This window comes from Cheilinus undulatus, linkage group 17 (genome assembly GCF_018320785.1).
Source record: "Cheilinus undulatus linkage group 17, ASM1832078v1, whole genome shotgun sequence".
Classification (NCBI taxonomy): Eukaryota; Metazoa; Chordata; class Actinopteri; order Labriformes; family Labridae; genus Cheilinus; species Cheilinus undulatus.
The window spans coordinates 17950443-17973917 of NC_054881.1; the positions used below are offsets into that span (position 1 = coordinate 17950443).

Below are 23475 nucleotides of genomic sequence, written 5' to 3' on the forward strand. Positions count from 1 at the left end.
AGCCCACCCCTGTCTGAGAGCAAAGGCCGTCTCTTCTTCTGCATTTGGCGGAGTGCGTGTATTATACAGGGGAAGTGGCATATTGGGGGACGGGGGGACTGAAACAAAAGGTGCAACATTTTTGTATTTTTATTGAAAATCTTTACATATCCATGATTCTCTTATAACCCCAGTTTGGAACCAGTACACCCAAGAAGTCTTCTGAGCAGTATAAAGGACAATTGGAGCAATGATGTAGTGTGCAAATTGACACAGACAGACAGACAGATAGACAGACACACCGCCTATTATCGTAATAAGACCTGGGCCAGTTCTACATTTTAAAAAAGCAATATTGACAATTGCTGATTGTGATACCACTGCATTTATTTTTTTCTTCATTACTTATTGTGGTGTAATGCTCCCACTATGCTAGCATTTTCCCCCATGTCAGTGAAATCAAATCAGAGTTTGACCAACAGATGACTCCTTCGGCCCGATATAAATCTCTTATTCAATTCAGTAGTTTGGTTTACCAGGCATCGCCATTAAATTCTTTCTCAAGATTTGGGCTTTTATGCCGTTATTAAGATGGACTAACTTGAAACTGGAGAGGCAGGATTTGTACCTGGGCCACCCACTTCCTTCCCCCCAATGGACAATTGAGCATCATCAAAATTATGTGAATAACCTATTGTTGATTGCCCTAGTTTTACAGTTTTCTGATTAATTAAAACTACCAGTAGAGTAAAGACCAACCTCAGCTCTATCTCTGTCTATTTCTATCATATCAAAGCTAGTCTGGCACAGTATTTTCAATATGGATGCTACCACAGATTAAACCAAAGGGCCTGTCAAATGACTGGCATCACACGGCTTTGTCAAGTATTTTCTGTGGTCTATGGCAGAAATGCCCAAGATGGTTTTTCAAATACCCTGTCTAAAGAGAACATAATTTATTTTCTGGAACTGTGAGCAGGGTCCTCATCGTGTCAGTGAGCATGCATGAAAATATCTCATTGCTCAAAGTAAGACTGCTCTTCAGCCGAGCTGAATTACAAATGAATTTAAATCACAGTCTTCCATGATCTGAAGAATAATAAATAGTAACTAAAGCTCAGCTATATCGATGAGATCCATAATGACCCCCCATAGATTCAGATCTAAACGACCACTGCCATAAATAATAAATCCTTCTTCAAACGCTTCAGTGTAGCTCATTGACTTTAATGAGTGATTGATGTTCACATGCTCACTAACATTGTAAGACATTGATATTTCTGCTGTTAATAATGCAAAAGAGCAAAAGGAGAGGAAAGGATTGATCCAATGAGGCTAGCGTGTTAAAAAGCCATTCAGACACCGCAGAGATATCAATGTTTAAACTGAGGGAAAGCATTGCTGCTAACAACAATATTTATCCAACATGAGAAAAAAACATGTCAGGGAACATGTAAACCTTAAAAGGATCTCCTAAAGGTGTCACATTTAAGAGACATAATAATATATGAGTGGATCCCACAGATGTGTTCCATAAATACAAATATACTCTGATGGTAGCTCTGACAACAAGTCCTCTAAAACTGGTTCTACTGGCATTTCATCCTAAATTTTACATATGATTAGTAAATAAATGAGCCATTTCCTTCTTAGAAATGCTTTCATTGTTCAGCCAAATGAAAGAAAACACTGTCACAGAGGAAGAGTATAATAAAGTTAAAATTGCATTCTCAATTCTTAAAACACAAACTCAAGTTCTTCATATTTGTCCAACCAGAAAAAAAATCAACATTTGTAAATTTTCCTAAAAAGCACATCCCTATGTCAACATAAAAGAGCAGATAATGGATGTCATTCTCAGTTTCCCCAAACTCATTCAACAAACTCTGTATGTTTTAGTTTACCAAGGCCTCCCATAAGGAGGGATAAGGGGGAGATCTCTCTGGGGCCCAAACTGGGGGCCAATGGAGGTCAGCAAAATCATGATCCACAGTAAAGTTGAGCTGTAATAACCATATCTTATTTTTAACCTGAATTTAAATCACTCTTATCAAAGCAACAAAAACATTAATTGTGTTCATTTCTGCTGAAGTACAATATAGCTTTTTGTCAAAATGTAAACCCATTTTCTTAAATCAGAATTACCCTTTTTGGTGTTGTTAACAATGTGAATGGGCACTTAGAAATACAGGATAAGAAAAGTAACGTTAGACTTTATGGCAAAGCCATGATGTGAACAAACATCAGAATACCAGAAAATTAAGTTGAAGAACCTGAGGCAGCTTCAATGGAAAATAATTTTTAAAAATGTGTAAAGAGGCGAAAAATAGGTGAAAAGTGGCAAAAAATGAGCAGAAATGGGATAAAAGAGGGGAAGAAGGTGCAACGATGGGTTAAAAGTGGCAAAATTTGGCAAAAGGTGGCAAAAATGAGCAGAAATGGGATAAAAGAGGGGAAAGAGGTGCAAAGATGGGTTAAAAATTGGCAAAATTTGGCAAAAAGTGGCAAAAATGAGTTAAAAGTGGCATTAGATGGCAAAAGAGATTTTTAAGTGGAAAAAATGGGCAAAAGCTGCAAAATTGGTTACGAGTGGCAAAAAGAAATGGCAAAAATAGGCAAAAAGCAGCAACAATTGGTTAAAAAGGTCAAACTTCATACATGAGAATGCCACAAAATAAAGTAAAAAACCCTGCGGCAACTCTAAGAGAATATAATCAAATAATTGTGAAAGGAGGAGCAAAATAGGGGCAAGGTGGTAAAATGGGCATTAAGTAGTAAAAAGAGTGGCTAAACAGTGGCAAAACTAGATAAAAGGGAACTAAAATTTTTTGGAGGGGGGGCAGAAGAAGAGGCAAAACTGGCATGAAGTGGCAAAAAAAGGTTTGAAAGTGGCAACAATTTGCAAAAACGAGTGAAACCTTTAGAAATGGGTTTAAAGAGGCAAAACTGGGTGAAAGCTGTAAAAATAGGTTACAAGTAGCAAAAAAGTATTCAAAATTGGATTAAAAAACTGGCAAAAATGTGCAAAAATCCGTTCAAAGTGGGAAAACTAGGTGGCAAACATGGGAAAAAATGGGTTTAAAGAGGCAAATATGGGCAAAAGGGACAAAATGAGTTAGAAGTAGCAAAAACAAGTGACATAAATGGGTTAAAAGTGGCAATAATGGCCAAAAAATGGCATAAATGAGCAAAACTTTCCAGAGGGTCAACATTTCTGTATTATTAATCCTTTTTATTAGACTGATGTTTTGTGACATTCTCATATTTTGAGACAGGTGATTTTTGTGAACTGTGAAACACTCAGATCACTTTTTTTAAAGTCTTGAAAAATTTTACTTTGTATGAGATGAATGTACATTATTTTTTAGATGCACCTGTTGTTGTGCTACAGCCACCCTCTGGCAGTGATACCACATTGCAACCAGTCACTGGTAAAATCTAGCCTTGATACGGTGTGATGTACTATCTGGTGAAATGTGTAGTCAACGGTCAGAAAGACAAAACTGTTTTAATTGGTGCTGAAAACTTTGATTCTTTAGTTGAATAAAGTTTTATGCCCAATCTTGGCGCAGCTTTTGTCAAAACTATGACTGCGGTCTGAAATGCCAGAATGTGATTGCTGCTGCCAGTCCAAAAACACGCCCTCATTAGCAGCAATTAAAACCATTAATCACAGTGTAAGACTGAAGAAGATCAAATTAGGAACCCACACCTCTCCTCCATCCTCTGAGAGAGCGCAGTAGGAGGGATGGCAGCAGCAGATGTAGCATCGTGACCAGTAACTCTTTGCACTTGGAAAAACAACTCGGCACCTCTCCTCCTCCTCCTCCTCTACCTCCTCCTCGTTTTCTCTCCCTTCTTCACCTTCTCGCTCCCTTCTCTCCTTCTGCCTCCGTCACCAGGCAACTAGCCTTTCCTCCCTCTCTCTGCTGCTTTTTTTCTTCCTCTCGTCTTTGTCACTCCCTCTTTCTCTCCAACATTAAACCTCACCCTGTCTCCGGCTGTGCATTAGATGTACACTCACAAACAGGTTTTCTCTTTCACTACATTCGATCTCCACAGAAACACGTCTCAGCCAAAGCTTATTGTCTTCCAACCATCAGCTCACTCACACACTCTCAAGTGTTTACAGCTTGTGGTGACGAATAAATCTTTGTAGAAACACCGTGTGCAAGGATGACAGCTCTGGCTTCACTTATCCGTCTTAGAAATATAGTCTTAGAACTCTTGTCTGTAAAGATTCTTACAATTATGAAGACTTATTGTAATAACATTTAGGGTTTGAAGTGGTCCAATCCCATGTAAATTAATGATCATGGGCAAGACCACTCCTGGGGGGGGGGGGCTTTTCAGGGCCCAGCTAAAAGGAGATGAGCATAAACACAGTCGAAGTTGGCTAATAATGTAAGACTTCATAGCCATGCCATGGCCAGCACAAAAGAACAAAGTGAAACTAATTTCTAGAAACTTTTGAACCCAAAAATTACTTAAGCTCCAAAAGATGGTGAATGCTACCCTGAAGACAAACAACAATGCTACTGATCCAAGGCATGGATTTATACAAATAAATTACATCTTTGGACAGCTGTTCAGCGGACTGTTCAGGGGCCCAGCCATTTCTTAGGTCAGCCTTGATCAAAGGGGTGTAGCATGAAGCAAACTCCAGATACTCAGGCTTACTTACCAAGAAGCTAAAAGGGAGCATTTAGCACTTCATCAGACATTTATTCTGCAGGAGGGGAACGATCACCAGCTGTCTGATTCAATTAGAATAAAATGATGATGAATACATAAATGGTGTTGCAGTAAAAAAAGAAACATAACGCTAGTGCAGCACTAAAGGAGATAGAGACTGTAAAACTCAATGTTTAAATCTGTACTTTAACCAACTACCCTTAGTTTTGTGGGGAGGTAATCAAAGACTGCAGAGCTAATGACTGATTTGAACTGAACAAAGAAAACTAAAGAATGGACTGAGGGTAAAGTGGAGTGAGATTGACAAACAAATTGGTGCAGAGTATGCAATGTTGCAGGCGTTGTACAGTACCAACATTGGGAAGAGGGAGTTGATCTAAAAGGCAAACTACATTCTAGGGCTGCAACAAATGATTATTTTTTATGCCGACTAATCTGGCGATTATTTTTACGATTGGTCGACTAATCGTGGCTATTTGGCATACTGTTTTGGATCCCCGTTTTATACCTTGAAAACTTAATGGTTTGGCACATTGACATGACATGTCAAGTTGCTACATCGTCAAGGTTTGTTTTTCCTCTAATATAAAAGTAACTAAATGCAAAAGATCTAAAAGATATTGATGCAACTTGCAAACTTGCCCACTCGCGGTATTTGAAGACGCGGCAGCTACAGTGTGTTTACGTTTTCAGATGTTCGTGCCTTGCCATAGTGCTGCCATGGTACCATGGAGAGTTTGACTTGACACAGTTTGCAGTTGACTTGTTTCACCAATTTGTTTTCTGTAAAATGTTCCCAAACTTTAGAAGCTCTGGGTCGGCTTTTTGGTGCTTTCACCATGCTTTCCGCCATGCTTAACTTCTTCTTCTCAGTTTCTGTGAATAATGTAAACAGTGGGAGCGATACTGCCCCCACCACTTCCTGTAGTGAACTGCAAGTACAGATGAGTCCTTACCGGCCGGCACTAGATTTTACCAATATAAAAAACAATAATACGACGCGTCGACACTTGAATTCCCACGTCGACAAATTTTTATAGTCGACACAAACGATTATGTCGACGAATCGTTGCAGCCCTACTACATTCTGTTCCTCACCTATGGTTATAAGATTTAGGTAATTGCAAAAATGACATTGCAACCTACAAAATACTGTGTATCGTTGGTCTTCTAGTACATGCCCAACTGGGAGGGGACCCCCAGAGTAGACCTGGAACTTGCTTGAGAGATTGTCTATCCAATCTGGCCTGGGAACAGCTCTGAATCCTCCAGGAAGAGCTAGAAAGCATCGCTGGGGAGAGGGACACTGGGTCAACTCAGCCTGCTTCCACTGCAACCTGGCTCCAGAAAAGTGGAGGAAAATAAATGGAGAGATGTTCTTTGTGAAGTGTTTATCACTGTATATAAAATGCTGACAAGGGAAAAACAAAATTACCTGAATGTTTCCATTCTAGTATCAGAAACAGTCTCATAGAGCTTAAGTGGAAGATATCTGTTGGTTTGGTCACAGCTAATGGAGATCTAAATAATGAGAAATGAGTGTCATAAAACACACTCAATCACTGCTGGACCCACAATCCCCAGTGAGTAATGTCTTTGAATACAGTACATCGACTTCTGCTGCTTACATTTATTATTAATTGGCTGCAATCAGTTTCTAATTTGTGCCTTAGGCTGGCTACAAGCTCAATCATTTTAAGCCTGGTCTGGTTTGCCTAAGTTTGCTCAGTTTGAGCCCTGTCCAAATAATCACCAAATATTCTGTGTCATAATGATAATTTTACTATTCTCAATGTATGACATTTACAATTCCAGATCAGACTGCCTTTGACAGAAAACCCACAACAGCCAATGAGAGCGAGCAGGCTGAGTAGCGTCACTGCTGTCAGAGTTTGGCAAAAACAGATATTAAACAAAAAAGGTTACAAATCAGAAATCGAGAAGACATTATTACTGCCTGTGACAGACAAACCTGTGGGATACTTCAAGCTCCTATTGTGTAGAAAAATGTCAACATTTCTCCCAGCAAGAAAGAAAGAAAATCACGCTTGCAGTCCGTGATTCTGCCTGCAGGTAATCCCCTCTGTGTCAAAGCCTGTTTGATTCAGAGTAGTCACTTTCTGTCAAAGACGACAAAAGAAACCAAGAGAAGGGGCTGTTATCATTTCATCTTGGGAGGAGTAAAGCCTCATGTGAAAGATGGAGGTTTACAGAGAGAAATGACAGAAAGCTGAGTCCTATAAAAGAAGACTGAGCCAATAATGGAGAGATAAGATGGAAAAGTACAGACTGTTTAATTCCACAATTCTTGTTGGCTGAAACATTTGCATCTCATTGCTTTTCTGGTCAGTTTGTAAGAAAAATATGTCAGCTCTTTGATGTCCAAGTGGATCAGATGCTTCGCACTATTCTAGTAAGAATTCAATAACTTTAGTTAGAAAGATAATTAGTTTTTGCTGCTCATTTCTATGCTTTTGTACATCAGTGTAAGATGAGAAACTCTGCTAAAGCCTGGATGTCTTATCTTTTTGTCAACACTGTAACTAGATCAGACTGAAGCAATCTATTGCACCCCAGTAAATTAAGTGAATATAGAGTTTAACCCTATATCAAAGTGTGCTGGAGACTTCTGAATAATGAGTGTTTGCATTGCAAAGAGTTAAATGAGTCTTTGAATCCTTGTGTCTTACCTGTCTTTACATTGAAAATGGAGCTGCTGTGATGCAAGACCAATTCCAGATCATTTGAGCAGATTAAAAAGCTATAAAGGTAATCACATTTTTGTTGCTGCAGAGTTACAGCTGATGGGCAATTAGAATGATGGAGTCAACACATTCAAAGGTAGAAGTACATGTCGTCTGAGTAAATCACCAACTTTTAATGCACTGCAAAATGCTGTGAACGTGTTATTTTTCTTAGTATGTAACTCAGTAACATGAAGGGTTATTTTACAATAAAGATATGCTTACAGATAATTATAGTCAATCATTACTTATATAGCGGCAATTCATGACCAATCTTATCTCAATACACTGTACAATATAGGCATTTACTCTTTAAGCACTAAAACAATCAGATCTGCAGCATTCATTTTACCCTCTACCTTTACAAGCCTTCCAGGCCCAGCCGCCGAGATGCATCCCCATAGAATGATGCTGCAACCACCATGCTCCACAGTGGGGATGGTGGGTTTGCAGTGATGGGCAGTGTTTGGTGTCTTGTCTGATGGCCAAAAAGCACCATTTTGGTCTCATCAGACCAAAGAATTTTCTTCCACTTGACCACGGAGTCTCCCACATGCTTTAGGCAAACTCTAGTCCAGATCTAATGCGTTTTCTTCAACAGTGGCTTTCTCCTTGCCACTCTCACATAAAGTTTTGACTGGGGAAGAACCCAAGCAACAGTTGTTGTATGCAGAGTCTCTCCCTTCTGAGCTGCTGAAGCTTCTAACTCCTTTGTAAAGTCATACAGTAGGTACTACGGAGGATGTTAAGTCCCTTGGAGTTTTTTGTATCCATCCCCTGACTTTGACTTTTTAATAACCTTTCCCAGAGGTGCTCAGAGTGTTCTTTTGTCTTCATGGTGTAACGGTAGCCAGGAATACTGAAAAACCATCAACTATTTAATACAGTAATACCAGTTAGGATAAGTTAATTGGCTTAATCATGAGAAATTAACCAAAAAGGTCCCAATAGGGAGGTACATAGTATACTGACATAAACAATCCATAATTTTCATCTTGATGTTTGGAGACACATAATAAAAGATGCAGAGATATCCTCCATCTTTCTAAGAGATTCTTCAGAGAGCAGAGAAGCTCTTCTGTTTATAAATCAACACTGGCCTGCATCATTAAAATGGCCCGACACTGTGAGGAGTTCCCATCATGAGAAGAAGTAATCCTGGTATTTATGAGTGAGGATAAAAGTGCCCAGTGAGAGGAGAGGATGTACTGCCGAGCTGATTTACTGGCCAGAAGAACAGTATTCATTATTGATCAAAGAGTCATACACACATTTCTGTTCTCACCCAGTAAATCTGCCTGTTTCTCTTTCTCTGTGTGCAGCAGGAGACTTATAGGAATGTTTTTTTGATAAGCTTAAACTCAGAAACTGAAACATGGTACTCAAATTTTCTTTATATTTATGATCACTCAAGTCATTCAGTCCAAACAGCAAAACAGCTCATTCATCATCATCATAAGGAGCCAAATGTTCTCTCGCATCTACCAGAGGGATAATATTGTTTGTGAGTGTCATCAAAAAGCTCAGGATTACAAAAGTATCAGCCATCTTTTAAGCTAAGAACAAAATGAGTTTGGGTAAGATCATACTGAAACCAAAAATAAAGCAATGGAAAGCATTCAATGGAATTTAAAGGCTTTTGAGTTTTAATTTCCTCATTTAAACACTGGAGTCCAACTACGACAGTGCCTCTGTTCATGCAGTCTCAGAAGTCACTGGCTGTCATCTGAGGACAAAGGGTCCAATTCACCAATATCCTCTCAAGTTTTTCTAAACATTCTTCCTCTTAATGATTCAAAGATAAACATATGTCAGATTCATGACATGCTGTATTGTTAAACTTCTTTTGTTCTCTCTTGTGTTCTTAAGATGATGAAAGCCAAACCTCCATAAACTGGAAGTTTGTGCACATTTGTCCTGATTAGCAAGGACATGTGATTGCAGGGCTGTCTGCAAACACAGTCCTTCGTGATTCATTGCCACATTCATTTTACCCACTACCTTTACAAGCCTTCCAGGGTCAGCTGCCAAAGAGCACCCCCACAGCATGATGCTGCATCTTCCATGCTTCACAGTGGGGATGGTGTGTTTGTGATGATGGGCAGTGTTTGATGTCTGCAAAACATAGCGTCTTGTCTGATGGCCAAAAAAAAAAAAAAAACATTTTGGTCTCATCAGATTAAAGGACTTTCTTCCACTTGAGCATGGAGTCTCCAAAATGCCTTCTGGCAAACTCTAAATGAAGATTTAATATGAGTTTTCTTCAACAGTGGCTTTCTCTTTGCCCCTCTGAACAAAGAAAAAGACTGAAGCTGATGTAGATCTGTTGGTCCAGTCTGAAAATTTCACAAATGTATTTGCACACACGGCCCATATTAACAGCTTATGTAACAGTGATATTTTACTTTTTAAGCTGAAATCTGCCAGCACCGATATCATGCCAATGTTACTGTGTATCTCTATTGATAACAATTGTTTCCATTTTATTCTCATAAGCATTTGTTTTTTTTTACAGCTGAATTTCATGTTTAAACATACTTACTTGTCTTCAATGTCAGTATTCTCAGCCTTTATCATCCCTTTGCTTTGAAACCCTTTCTCTCTTTTGCTCATGTTTATCTGACTGTAAGTTATACAGGCTGACGGGCTGGACTGAAGAAGACAGTGGAGATGAAATCGTTAACCTGAATGTGTCACACTGTCTCCACCCTTACACAACAAGAGAACAACTGCAAATACGGCAAAGCATGTCAAAATAATGGCATGTAAGCCCTTGTTCTGAAGCTTTTATCCATAGAGTTCAAGCCCAATAAGACAATACAACTAAATAGTGCACAAGTCAGCATTTATACTGGTCATCTTGGTATAAAGGATAAATCCAGATCTCTAAATAAAAAACGGTATTAAAAGACATTATTACACACTACACTTTAGAGTAGATGCTGTGGATGTCCCAAGGGCCTGGAAACTGTTGGCTGCCTCTGTGTGTAGCACTAGGGGTGAAAATGCCCTGACAATAGAAATGCTGTCGAGCTTGAACTTGAGTGGCACACATATGTCGACATGTGAAAAGCCTGCCCCTCCGACCCCGGGTTGTGGCGCGTCGGGCCTAAAAACATACACACAGGACTGCTCATCTCTGGCCTAACAGGTTCAGTTACGTAAGGTTAGTTATGTTCGCCATGGTGGCTGATGAGGTTGTTAAAAGACATATGCTTGGTAATTTTAGGGTAAAGGCAGCATCAGCTGTTGGAGCCAATGGGGGAATCTTTCATAGACCAGGCATCTCATTTCAGATTGATCAAAGCGTCTACACAGGATAGGAAGGATGCGTCCCCCGAATTAGGACACAGTTCTAGTGCCTTAAAAACACAGTATAATGCCATGTCTAGGATTGAAATTATCGGCATTAAGAGATAACTATCATCTGCTACACCTCCAACATTAAAAAGAGGGAGATTTTCCATCATGAAATGTTACAGCACTAAAACTCAATTTTGCCGACAGCCAATCACGAAAGCAAACACGACACACTGCAGTCAAGGCTGCACTATGAGTCGGTGATCTTATCTATGCATTAATCATCTTAGGAAGGTTGAGTCCTGCTGGCTGTGGTCAATACTCTGCAGGTGGGTTTGAAGAGGAGGAGGAGGAGGTGACAGAGACTCAGAAAGACAGGGAGCAAGAGGAAAAGGGCACCCTGGTTAGGGAGCGCCGTCCTGAAGTTAAAGGTCACAGAGAATCATCACAGACAAACACCTCCTCTGTCTTCTCACACGCTGCACTTCTTTCTGGATAAACCTCAAAAGTACAATTGGTTGTTCAAACATCACCATGGAAACTGCTCGTACACCCCAGGAGAGTAAATGACAATGGCATGAAATGTGTACACGCCTGAACATGGACAAACTGTTTGACTGCAATTCCTTATTAATGTGATCTCTGAGGGAGACCGGAGCAAACAGATTGTTTTTTTTACAAATCCTGATATTTCAGCCTCTGTAGTTACTGAGAGAGCAGCAGCATCTACACAGCAGCGCTGCCGTCCAACACTTCTTCATGTTCAAAGATCAATAAAACATCACTCACAAACTAAAGGAAGCCAGCACCATCACCACATCAGAAGCTTCAAAACACCATCAAGTCCAGTAGCAAGTCAGGAGCTTGGCTAGCAGCACCAGCTAGCTGATCAAGAATCACAAAATGAAAACCGCTGCAGAAGCAACATCATGCAAGTTTAACAAGAAAGACTACAACGATCTAAAATGATCAAAGAGCACCAACTATCTCAGAAAATAGATGCTGTTCTAGAGCACTAAAAGGTGGGCTTTATTTCACATGTGAGTAGCTGTGCTTGCTGTGTGTGTATGTGATAATTAGCATATACATTTTCTCTGGAGTTAAAAGGTTCCTGTTTAGCTACATCTACTGTACCTGTCCTTACCCTGCTGTGCAATAGTTTACATCAGGCTTTTAGAGTGATTCTTTATACAATTTATTTAAAATTTTCCTACATATTATGTATACATAGCAAAAGTTGCTATGTAGCCAGCGTAGCTAAAGCTAAGCTCACAAGCAGCTACATAAGCTATGTATCAACTTTCTCTTCAGATAAGTAAGCTTTAACTACATGTTCCAGACCTCACATTGCTAAAGCTAACAGCTACAGATAAAGGAGCTATGTAGCTAAGAAGCTTAATAGCAAACGTAGCTAATGCTAAGCTCACAAAGCTACTATGTAAGCTATGTAGATACATTATCTACATAGTAACAAGATTTAGCTACATTTTCTTAAGCTCATGCTGCTGACGCTAATTTAGCAAAATATATTTATATGTAGCTATGTATCTTTATAGCCAACAGATCTATGTAGCTTACATAGCTGTTTTGTGAGCTTAGCTTTAGCTACACAGCTAATACAGCTAAAGAGCACATGTAGCTCACATAACTAACAACAAACATAGCTAAAGCTAAGCTCACAAAACAGCTATGTCAGATAGTGTAGCTATGCTAGCTTTAGCTAAGCTGAATGTGCTAAAGCTATTTTAGCAATATATATTTGAGCTATGGTGCTAATGTAGCTATGTGTCTTTATAGTCAACAGATCTATGTAGTTTACATAGCTGCTTTGTGAGCTTAACTTTAGCTACATAGCTAATATAGTTAAAAAGCACATGTAGCTCCCAAAGCTAAGCAAACATAGCTGAAGCTAAGCTCACAAAACAGCTATGTCAGCTAGTGTAGCTATGCTAGATTTAGCTAAAGCTAGTGAAGCTAAAGTGAACCACTGTAAGTGTACCTGCCCCTAAAACAGGTCTATGCATAATTTATTTCCGGATTAGACCGCTGACCTTTTTCTCTGTTTTTGTTTGTTTGTTTTTTTAATGGTATTACTTAGTCTTCAATGATTTTAATGTGGTTATTTCCTAAATGTAACTGCCAGACTTTGTTGATGAATAAAGTTTTTTTTTTAATGTAAAACTGGAAATATATTTTGCCAGCAAATTACGGCACTTTCGTTCTGAGATTTACGGCATCTCTATCTCTGATGAACAGTCTGTTAAAGGGCCGTTAAATATTTAAGTCCACAGCCAGACCCAGGCCTTATGTGGCTCTTGGGCCACCAGTTGATGATCTGCCATATCAGGTCATTTATAGATCCAAAACACTGTAGTATGAGTGGTGTCTGATACAGGCTCTGCTGCTAAACGGAGAGGGCAATGTTCACTGTCGAATGCCTCCTTGGACGCATACCATAATCTGACATCTCAGGTTTCATTCAAAAAATAAAAATAAAGGCTGCCCAAACATAAAGGAATCTTAGCTGGAAGGCAACTTATCCCCCCCCCCCCAATTATGAGGCCTGTGCAATCAAAAAACTGAAAACTGATTGTTGCCACATCTGTTTTCACAAAGAATAAAAAAAAAATTCATACCATATCACCCTTTTAGACATCCATTTATCCTAATTTTGTAACAAGATCATTTTAATGCTGAGCCCTGTCTCCTGATAAATAGGACAGGGCATGAATGCAGTGTCAGGCATAGCCACTTTATTACATTATGGTCCAAAAAGTAGGAAAAAAGCAGAAAAACACTTGTCAGTGCCTTGCATTAGCTTTGTCTTTGTTGATTAATTCATTTTTCTATAAATGTGTGACAAATGAAAAGCAACAGAGTAAATTGATGCCTTTGGTGTATAATAACACCAGCAGAGATAGCAACGCCATGAGCCAAATGTAATCAGTAGTTTCAATTATGAGTCCATCAGCGAGGTTTCAGCTTGGATTGATGCTGACGACGTGAAACAATAAAGCTGCCAGCAGCCCGGGGGACCAGGAGAGCTTTATCAGACCAGTAACGTCTGCTTCATTAATCACCTCTGCTGCTTCATCTTTGTTTACAAACTGATTCATCAGTCAACACATACTGTACCACGAGCCTGCCTGTGGGACGGAGGGAGATGCTCATTACTGTAAGAGAGACAGACCAGCTGAAAATACTATCACTCATTCAGGAAAACACAAGAACAAGAATGTTTTTTACAGCTCTGCTAGAAGATACTTTGTGCCAAATGTTCTTGTGTGAATATTGGTGAAATTTTACAAACTTAATACAGGAATTTCCATTATCCTGACCGAAGCATTTTTCAGAAAGTAGCCATAAGCAAACAGCCGTATGTTTAGAGAGGTCACTATTTACTTGAGCTAGCAAGAAATACTAGTTGAAAAATATAGCAAAACCCACTCTGAGGGGGTCTAGCAGAAGCTACAGTCCTCTGAGCCGGCAGCCTAGGTTCATTCTTCACCCCACTTTCCACCATCTACTATCATAACTATATAAAGGCACAAAAAAAGCTTTTACAAGAGGTTTAATTGGGGTACAATGTCTACAAACTGGGCTAGCAAACCTCCTGAGGTTCAGGGTTGTCGGTACCTTTTCCCAGCTGGAAGGCAGCAGGGAGTTTATGGTAATTTTGAGTTACCTGGTTTGTTGCTCATGCATAAAAGATGGTCATTTTCACAATGAATAATCACTTCTCAACCTGAATGAAAAAAACATGAATAGGACAGAATTTTGCATGAATCACCATTTCCAAACACTAATCAGGTAGCTAATAAATTGGATCTTTAAGGTGCTCCTTGCCCCTCTAAAATCACAATACCCCAAACATAGTCCACCATATATGTAGCTTGTCATTTTGAAGACCTGTCCAGATGTTAAAGTGTACCTAAACCCCAAGACCACTACTTCTTAGCTGAAAACTATGTATATAATGTAGGTATTAATTGCAAATCCATTTGGGCCCAAATCTTGACATCTGAGTGCGAAGAGTTTTATGTGGTGCCAGCTTTTATCACCACTAATCAGCAACCTCTGTGGTTAATTAGGGGCATGGCTGATAGAAGCCTGTATTACGGTGTTTGTCGGAAGGCTTAAGACCCACCTCTGCTCTTCCTCTTTGTCTTGTCTGAGTTAGTTTCAAACAGTGTTTTCCACACGGCAGCTACCACAGATTGAATTCTAAGGCCCCCTACAATAACCTAATGACTGACATCACTCAGGCTTTGTATGCAGTTTATGGTCACCACCTCACTAAACAAAAGACTGCTCCTTTTTCTCACAACTGTTAACTTCAGTGGTAGCAGCCAATAGCTGAAATTTGCAGGTAAAAGCAGTCTCCTCCAATCACAGAAGTCATTTAGACACTCAGTTGTTTGGGCAATACAGTTCTTCTACCTGAGGTCATGAGTAAACCATGTTTTTACTGCAAATGAGGTTGATAGCATACAAACTTTGCCAGGACAATATACTATCGTTTCTCATTTAAATCCCCTGTAGTGAAAAAACAACCAGTTAAGTTTGCAGGTAGCTGTCTCCACCAACTGGAGATATTGACGTGACACTCAGTGACTGTGAATACTGTGAATACTGTAGTTCAATGGTTCTCCACTTGTCTAGGCTCAGCACCCACCACAGAGCAAATAAAACATAAAATCAAAAAGCACCTTGGACATGTGAAACTAGTCACGTAACAGGAAGCACATCATGCCCGCAAATTCTCCATCTCCATGACTGATCTTCATTAAAGTCTGTCTGATATCAGCAACAGTAGTGAGAGAACCGAGCACTGTGCGTGTAGTCCAGCTGTCTCCTGCATTTACGTTCTGACTACAGGTGATGCGCCTGCCGTCACAGAAACACCCACATGATGCTCCAGGCAGATGCTCAAATGAGTACACTCTAGCCAACAGCAGCAACTGATCCTGCTGCTCCGTAATGTACATGACAGCTCTTAGCAACAGCTGCAGTGTGTGAGAATCACAACAGCTGGACAACACGTGAGCTTTAACCATAAGTTTGTTTTAAATAAAGTTTATGAAGAGGTAAGTTGCTCTGTCCACCTGTTTCCTCTCCTCTTTTCCTCTTCTAACTATGTATGTGTGCTGAAGTCGCTGTCAGAGGGCTGCAGAGTGTGTAATATTTGAAATCAGAACTTTTCTTCAAGACCCAAATAAGAAAAAAAATGCTGATTTAAAATGTAATTAAGGTACATTAGAGGCACTTCAATCATCTGTTTGTTTGTTAAATTGCAATATATAATGCTGAAGGACAGAATAGTGCAATATCAGTGTTTTTCCAATATTGTTCAGTCCTATTCACAACCCACTGAAAATGGCTCTGCAGCCCAATTTTGGGTCCCAACCCACCAGTTTGGAACCACTAGTGTAGTTTGTTAATATCAAAGAAACTTTTGTCTTCTACAGGCCAGGGTCATATGTCATCTTTTCACTCTTCGGTTGTTTCTGATAAGTCCACCTTGGATGTTTATATTATGGCTGATAATGGAAACTGCAAAAAGGCACAAATTATATATGTAGGGCCTTATGGAGACAATATGAAGGAGTATGTAGCCGCTTTATCCAAGCCTTATTCATGACAATGGAACAATGCAACTTACAATGATGGTCCATCGTCTAACTCTATATACAATCAAGTTTGCACTGACAAAATCTAAGAAATTTGCAACTTCCTATTAGCTCTGCACAATTAATCTAATTACAATCACAGTGTTAGGCTGTGCAGTTACGTAACATCACATTCTGAGTTAAGAAATAATGCACTTCAAAACTATCCTTGATAACCAAGCAAAAAGACTCATTATACTGTTTATGTTTTATAAATCACAGTATTGTCCAGTGTAATCGCAATTGCATATCATTCCCAAATTGTGCAGCACTAGTTGGTATTAAACATGAAAAAGACAAACAGCAGAAGCTTTCTGGTTTCCTTCAACTACCAACAGTCATGGTGGGGCAACTGGGGAGAACTTAAGGCAAAATACATTGGCATAATCTAGGCAAGCTGATATCCATTTAGGTATTTAAAATATTTCTAGCCCTATAAATTAACAGCCTAGACCACAGTTATTAGTACCTATGGTACCCATGGAACCCTTTTGTCATCATTAGAAGTGTAAAAAAATCTGTTCACGTAGCTTCATAACATGAATTCTTAAAAAACCCAGTTTACCCTATGATCAATGAAACATTTTTAGTGTGAAACGCTGTTTTCACTATCTAATCAGCCAGCTAATGAATTAGTCTTGCAAAATTAAATGCGTACTCTTTGCCCCTCTTCAGTTCTTTCCTCTGAACCATGTGTGGTTATTTCTGTCTTCACAACACACAAAAAGTGGCCTTCATGCAAAATTGAAGCTTCAAAACAAGACTCTACAAGCCAAAGGGTTCATCCAAAAGCTTGAGTATAAAGCATCAGTGCAAACCAATCAAGTTTGTACACACCAAGCTGAAAAAATGTTTTTCTTTATGGTTGACAATGTGCTGGAAGGCACTGTCATGATGAAACAGGAAAGAAAATAGCACTAACTGTTGCAACAAGCCTCCATTATCTTAACTAACCCATGTTTGCAGCAGGAAAATACCTCCAGCTGAGCATAGATGCCATATAAAGAAGCTGCACACCTTAAGAAACCTCTTGGTTTTCTGCTTCATTCACACCAACCAGGTGAATTATGATGTCACGACCACACACGTGCACGCACACCCACACATCCTCCTACTTACACGCTGTAAGCCAGCTCCTATCAACTCCACTCACACCATACAGCAGTCATTTGGCTGAAGAGCACAGAGGAGCAGCATTTTGCATGTGCAGCGGCTGATAAAGCTCTGTGTGGCTTTGGAGGCTGCAGACACTTTGCTCCTCAGCTCTGCACCGGGCTATGACTCATACTCCCTTCTAGTGATGCTGGAAAAACACAAAAACACGGAAAGGCACCGAAAAAAAAGCAACCACCTGCAGGAGGCACGAGCACAACCTGGAAATGTTCAGGAAAATCCCCTTTCTTTTCACTTTGCGCCTTACCTTTCTTTGACGTGAAAGAACAAACTCAAATCTTCCTCTCTGGTGTCTGCTGTTGCTGCTGCCTGGCCAGTTCGTCTCCTCCTCCTCCTCCGAGACGTCGCATCTCTCCCCCCTGTCCTGATGGAGGAGGGAATCCGCGCAGAGATCACCAAACCCGGCTGGAGCTCTTCTCGGTGGTCCGGTTAAGTGTTCGGTGAGGGTGTTTCAAGCTGAGGGGCTCGGCTGTGCCTCTGAGAGTCCAACCAGTCTGATGGATGTCGCTCGGCTTCCTCGAGGGGTGGAGGTTTGACGCTCATGACGCATTCAGGGACTTCTCACAAACTCGGATTTTCAAGGGTTAGGTTAACAGGCGCTTTCCTGTGGACTGACCTAAGTCAAATTTGCAACTAAATGTTTGTGTCATGAAAACACAGAGTATTTATCATCAAGCTGATATGAACGACACTTGGGGCATTTTTGGGTTGGAAACCACATGGGAGTAGGCTACCAGAGGCATATGTGCAAGACATTTCTCTTAGGTGAGGCTGGCTGCAGACTTGAACTCTCAGACACCCCTTCTAGCAGACTTTACTGTGAGACATCACCTGTCAAAACAGAAATACACCTTAAAATGTTCAGGATAAAATCTGATTAATCATTTGGTAAGGTTAGGGTAAGGGTTAAGGTAAGGATACCAAAAGTTAAAAATTAAAAAACAGATCTGCAAAGAAACTAAAAAAAATAATCACACTGCTTACTGAACAAGCATGTCCTTAATGAAAACATTCTAACATAGCAAATGTAGCCTAAGTAGCTCTGTCAGCTGTGAATGCGATGTAGCTGGAGCCACGTAGCTCCAGCTACATTGCTTACACAGCTACATGTAGCTAACATAGCTAAAGCTGATGCCTCATTTCCACATATGTATGCGATTGATGTCTGCATATTCATAAATACAGCGCCATGCCTCCTAGCGTTCAATGCAAAGGACCACACTTTCTTATGGATAGATTAAAAGCTGATAAACTACCTGTTGCCACTGGGGCAAGGATAATAACGGCGTGGTTTTTGCCATCGAGCAGCATGGAATCTGTTTGCTAGAATAACTGAGGGAAAAGAATAACTGAATAAGTTGGCCAACCAGAAAAGCTGCATTTAATGTAAGGCCATATGACCAGCCAAACTAGCTAGCTAAGCGTACTTGTTTAGCGATTCAAATGTTAGTTTATATGATAAATTTGCTGTTTTTTAAATATAGCAATCCCTTCAAACTCCTGACTTAAATCTATGAAAATACCAAAATGATTATACAGCACTTCATACCAATAAATCATGATGTTTTTCATATCAAATTGCTTTATATGACTGCAGTTCATATAAAGCTGATAAATATGACTCATCATAGCTTGTTATCTATTTAGCAGTATGGTCAGCCAGCACACTGCCTACAGTCTCTACAAAATCTGCCAAAAAGTTAAATTTTTTCAGCGTACTTGCGGCACATTCGGGACAAAAATATTATGGCAGAGAGGAGGTTCACAGGCACGTCAGAGATCAAGGAGATTCCTTAAAGGGATCAATGAATTTCCTGTTAGCTTACCTCCATAACCATATGCCTTAAACGAGGCGTGTTATGTGCGCAACATATGTAGTTACGTGAGCTTTAGTTACACTTGCTAAAGCTCATGTTGCTAAAGCTAATTTAGCTAAAATGGCTTACAACGTAATGTTAACTACATAGCTAGCAAAGCCATGTTGGTTTGAGCTAAAGCTAACGAAGCTAAAGCAAACCACCATTAGCATATCTAGGCTATTTCTAATTTCTACACATTGCCTAATTTAATCCCTGGTAAAAGCTCTGACCTTTTTCATTGTTTTATTTATGAACTGCTGCTCAATCTGTAAAGTTTGCAAAGTAGTTATTTCATGAATAAAGTCGTTTTTTTTTTTTTAATTCCAAATCTGGATATTTTTTCCCACAAATTACATCTCTTCCATTCTGGCAGAAACAGAAACTCACACTAAGGGACTGTGTAAGGGGATGTTCTGGGAGCTACAGTCTGCAACTGTCCCCATTTAATTTAAAGGAATTATAGCAAGTAAACAAAATATTTTAAAGCATATTTTTCAACAGTAACAATACCAGAGAATTATTTAATTTCATTTCATAACACAGTGATCCAGTCATTGTTTCAGTATGTCTGTAGGGACATTTATTGAAGCACATACACTGCATTTTTAACCATAAATTGAACCAGTTTAAGTACATTGCACTATTCACAACAAAACTTTAAAAATTAATTAGCCCTATGTGGCTATATTATTGTTACATTTACCATTAAGGGTTATGGGAAGATTCACTCAAGAGAGATCATGTTTATAAAAAAAACTTAAATGTTGATTAATTTTGCTTTTAAATAAGTACTTTGTTGAAATGAGGTGGAAGCCTATTCGAACTGAAAATTCCTGCAGCACATGAAGGCAGCTTGAGGCGTGCATGGTTTCCCTTTTATCCAGTTTGACAGAACGTGAGAACACTGGGTCCTAACACCTCCAGTTTTCTCTCTCATTCACTCAGGACTAAATGTTCAACAGGTGTGAGCACAAACAATTCACAAACCAATATTAATAAGCAAAAAATCCTCAAAATGGGGGAAAATAATGATTTTCTGACTCAAAGCACTGAGATAATAGCAGTAAAACAAATCAAGCACTGTGAATTTAACTGTAATATGTGCTTCTATGTGTTGTATGGAGCTAGTAAAAATATAAGAGGTCTGTGCTAAACATCTTTTGCAGGAGTGTTACCTTGTTTTTTCAAGAATATGATGTCAAAACTGAAAGATATGTACAAGAAAAAAAAATACACAGCAATTTTCACCTAAAAATGCATAAATAGGTTGAAGTGGGGGAAAAATTAAACAACTTTTGATCCCCAAAGACTCCTTCACATTAAAACATTACCAGATTTGGACTTTTTTTCTGTTAGCTGTCAAACCACTTCCCTCCTTGGCTCCAGCTACTCTCCTCCTTCATTTAATGTTTTCTGGCTACATCCTGGTCATCATGGACACTGTCTGCCTCTGAAAGCACAAGAGGCAGCCAATAAAATGCTCCATCAGTTCCTGTAGATGTCCACACTCGTGTTGATAACAGTGATTATAACTGACATGTAGTCTATATATGAAGCCTGTATTGCACATGTGTGTTTCCTTGCAGTCTTGGGCTATGTTTTCATGTCTCTGTATACTGTATGTATGTTTTAAGTAGGCTATGCTTCAGCGAATTCACATTTGATCATGCATGTGCTGATGTAAAGCTTGGTTGCCATGGAGACCTGCGGGTGGATTGAGTGTGTCATGGTTCTCTGGTCCAATTATTCTGGAGACATAGGAACTGTCACATCATGTTAAAGCTTCTGTGAGGACTTTTTAGATGGTTATAAAACAGACTGGCATTAATATTAATGCCCCTATATGACCTACAAAAGCAAGCCAGCATCAAGAGTGGTAAAATGTAGTTCTTTGAATGCTTGTAACCACTGCTGCAGGGCTGTTGTGAGCTGTAACATGGTGTAGATGCAGCCTTTGTTGACCTTTTTCACAGCAGGAAATAGCTACAAGGAAGTTTACATTAAAGGAAGCTGGGGAATTTTCATCTGCAAAGAAGATGCTTCACTTTGTCCATTGGGACTTCCAGAATGGACACAAATCAGATGCACTAGTGGGTAGTGTTCCATGTACATGAGCTGCATGAGTTCCAGTCTGGCCACCCACGTATCACTTTAAGAGTGGCTCCTTTCCTGAATGCCACCCCATCTCTTTTCCCTGTTTCTTACTCTGTCTACTGTCCTCATCAATAAATGGATGAATAAACATACCTTTGACAAAACAATGCAGTTCAAAAATGCTAATTTATGAAAAACAAAACTGAATTATCACATTGACCTAAGTACTCAGACCCTTTACTCAGTACTTAGGTGAAGCAACTTTGGCAGCAATTACAGTCTTGAGTCTTTTTGAATATAATGTAACACAACCTTTGCAAATCTTAAGGGATTTCTGCATTCGGCAAATCCTCTCAAGCTCAGTCAGGTTGGATGGGGACTGTCAATGGACAGACGTTTTCAGTTCCCTCCAGAGATTTTCACTAGGGTTCAAGTCAGGGCCCTGGCTGGGCCACTCTTCACAGAGTTGTCCCTAAGCCACTCCTGTGATGTCTTGGCTGTAGGTAATTGCCATGTTGGATGGTGAACCTTCGGCCCAGTCGGAGGTCCTGAGCGCTGTGGAACAGGCTTTCTTTGAGAATGTCTATGCTCTTTGCTCCATTCAGCTTTCCCTCAATCCAGACCAGTCACCATGCAGCTGAAAAGCACCCCCACAGCATGATGCTGCCACCACCATGCTTCACTGTTGGGATGGTATTTGGCAGGGGATAAGCAGTGCTTGGTTTCCTCCAGATATAATCCTTAGAATTGAGGCCAAACAGTTCAATCTTGGTCTCATCAGACCAGAGAAACTTGTTTCTAACAGTCTGAGAGTCCTTTGGGTGTTTATTTTGCAAACTCCGAGTGGGCTTTCACTGAGGAGAGGCTTCTGTTTCAACACTCTGCAATAACCCTAGATCAGTGGAAGGCTGCAGTGATGGTTGTCCTTCTGGAACATTGTCCCATCTCCACACATAATCTCTGGAGCTCAGTCAGAGTGATCCCCGGGTTCTTGGTCACGTCTCTTACTAAAGCTCTTCACCCCCTGGTTGCCCAGCTTAGCCAGGTGACCAGCGCTTGGAAGATTTCTGGTTATGCCAAACATCTTCCACTCAGTATGGATCACATCCACTGACTGCATACCAAAATGTAAAGCAATTTCTTCTTTAATCTGAATTGAAGCCAGAACAGACTCTGTTTCTATGGTTGCCATGTTCCTGTGGCATCATGCCCAAGATGAAAAGCTCAAATATAATCATGTTGAGTAGTTATACTCTATGTTGTTTATCAAATAAATATTACGATGTTACTTTATCCCGTTCTGATTAAAAAGCGACTTAAAGGAAGTAGATAATGAAAAATCCATTAAAGATCAGACCACATTTCGTATTAAAAACATGTTTGTTGTTGTTAGCTACCATAAGATCACTGCTAAAATTTGCATTCAACCACTTCCTTGTAAAGATTTACAAACATCTGTTCATCATGGACACCTTGGAAAAGTTGGGTATTATAAAAATGCCATTGTTAAGGCTGGTTTTGCTCAATTAATAGAGCACCTATAGTACTCGACATACTGGTCGGTGGCTTAAGTCCAGGTCCTGTTTAGTGCATGTCTTCTCCCACTTATTTACCCAAAATTTCCTATCCCTCTCCAGTTTTCCTTTTCAAAAAGACCCCAAAATAACTTTAAAAAAATATGTATCAGTGTTAATGTTCAGCATATTTTTAAGCATCAACATGCTCAGTGGGGGCTGCATGGCGGCACAGGGGTTAGCGCTGTTGCCTCTCAGAAAGAAGGTCCTTAGTTTGCATCCCGGTCAGGGCCTTTCTGTATATGGTTTGGTTGTTGTTTCCTGTTTTCAGGCTGGTACCTCATTAATTATTCATCTTGATTAATCATTTTACTCATATTAATAGTCATAATATTGGACCCATAAACACAGTAAAATAAATAGTTGGAGGCAGAGTTTAATCTTCAGA

General features: G+C 39.7%; 1 protein-coding gene across 2 annotated transcripts in view; it reads right to left on the reverse strand.

Moving 5' to 3' along the window:
• rab27b (RAB27B, member RAS oncogene family) overlaps positions 1-18051 on the reverse strand; it is a 75208-nt gene extending 57157 nt beyond the window's left edge. For both annotated transcript variants that reach the window (XM_041810826.1, XM_041810823.1), the window contains exon 1: positions 17808-18051. The gene's annotated coding sequence lies outside the window, so the exon portion shown is untranslated. The remainder of the gene's footprint in view (positions 1-17807) is intronic.
• Positions 18052-23475: the final 5424 nt, after the last annotated feature.